This window comes from Asparagus officinalis, chromosome 7 (assembly GCF_001876935.1).
Source record: "Asparagus officinalis chromosome 7, Aspof.V1, whole genome shotgun sequence".
In the NCBI taxonomy this organism is placed as follows: domain Eukaryota; kingdom Viridiplantae; phylum Streptophyta; class Magnoliopsida; order Asparagales; family Asparagaceae; genus Asparagus; species Asparagus officinalis.
Window position 1 is genome coordinate 17,354,925 of NC_033800.1, and position 2,051 is coordinate 17,356,975.

Here is a 2,051-nt window from a genome sequence, read left to right on the forward strand (position 1 = left end):
TTTTTGGTAGAAATATTTTAACATGGCTACACACTTTTATAATAGTACTAGTATCGTATATGTGCGTTGCACGTAGGCACACTTGTTAATCAATTTTTTGGAATTCTTTTGGTTCTATTAGGTTAGAAAGTGAATAGTTATTAAGATATTATAGTAATTAATAAATAATTAATATTCATTCAAAGAAATGAGACTTAATACATAAAGATTAGATGGATATATTTGTAGGAGGTCATGAATAAGTTATTTTTATCGAAAATAATAACTCTCTGCATAGAAAATTAGCTTACACATGTTTCTATTATAAAATATAAACTACTTGTAAAGCAAGAAGCTCAAGTACATTTACATGAGAGAGAGGGATGTCATTTTGAAATTATCTTTCTAGAAATTATTAAACCCCATCTAGATTATTATTAGCTCTTAGAGTCCCCCCAATTTATATTTAATATTTGCAATTTATATCTCTAAAATTGCATTTCAAGGGTATTAAGTGCTAGTATATTGAGGATGATTTAGTGCAACTAAAGATATAGAAGAGGGAATTATGTATAATTTTCCCTATTTGTTATAATAATACAATTTACAGATGGTTAATGGAGAAATGAGTAACCCTTCATGAATGAGTTCCTTATTGAAGGGGGGTTAAGAAGACGGTGGAATAATGAAAAGTTGACGACTTTTCATATTACTGTAATGTTATGTTATATATTTATTTATTTGAATTGGTAAATAAATAACTTTTTACTCATATTATATTTATTTGAATTGGTATATAAATATGAAAAGTTGACGACTTTTCATATTACTGTAATGTTATGTTATATATTTATTTATTTGAATTGGTAAATAAATAACTTTTTACTCATATTATATTTGATAATTGCACATATTTAATAATTCATATAAATATTATATATTAATGTGATATCAATATATATTATAATTATCATACATTAACTATTATACTCAAATAGTAGATTAATAACATAAATTTAATAATTAATAGCCAAAAATTCATAATACTATTAAAATTGTAGTAGTAATCCATTCTATAAGCATCCTCAAGACCAACTAACTATATCATTTTCTAAATTGATCTTCCTGCACTTTCTATTTGTCATTCATAACCCAATAATATTAATGTATTACCTTAGTGACCATAGAATGAAAATTAACCCTTTACACATATGGAGTGAAAGCAATTACACTTATAATACATTGTCATGGACAAAGCTTTCTTTATCCCGAGAATAAGCATAATGCATTAAGAGATTCAACCAAACTATGCAAACAATTTAGCATATTTACAAACATGTCTAAGAGTTGGAAACCAATTTACATGTTAAGGAAAAAACATATACGAAGATGAAAGGGGGAAAAAACCAATTAGTTTATGACTGAAATTGCTGTAGATTTTGATAAAATACAGGACCGCATTCTTTGTCGCATTCACCAGTTTTTTCTCTGCTCTCTAAATTATTACATCGATGCTTCCATTATCATCTCCTCATTCAATTCGATTGTACTCCACCAGTTATGTTACCATTGATACACTCACACTTCTTGCGGTTTGTAAGTGCTGTAATTGTGTCTCCTTACTTTTCAATATGAATAAATTTTGATTAAAAGTTAGAATTTTGGTTAGAGAAATTTGATAAGATTCTATAGTAATTTATAGTAATTTATGAAAGATGAATAGTTGTAACAGTTTTCATTATTAGTGTGTAATGTCAAGACTTAGTGGGGAATGTTATAATAGTAATTTATAGTAATTTATGGAAGATGAATAGTTGTAACGTTTTTTATTATTAGTGTGTAATGTCAATACTTATTAGGGGAATATTATTAGTGGGTGGTTAAATGAAAATTTGATGCTAATAAATAGTGAGTTATGAAAAATTAAGTATGTATATATCTTAATGTGTGCATGTATGGATGTGCTAGAGATGTATGCATGTATGTGTTTTGGAGGGTACTTCTGGAATAAATGTTTTAACATGCCAACACACTTTTATAATAGTACTATATATATATATATATATATATAT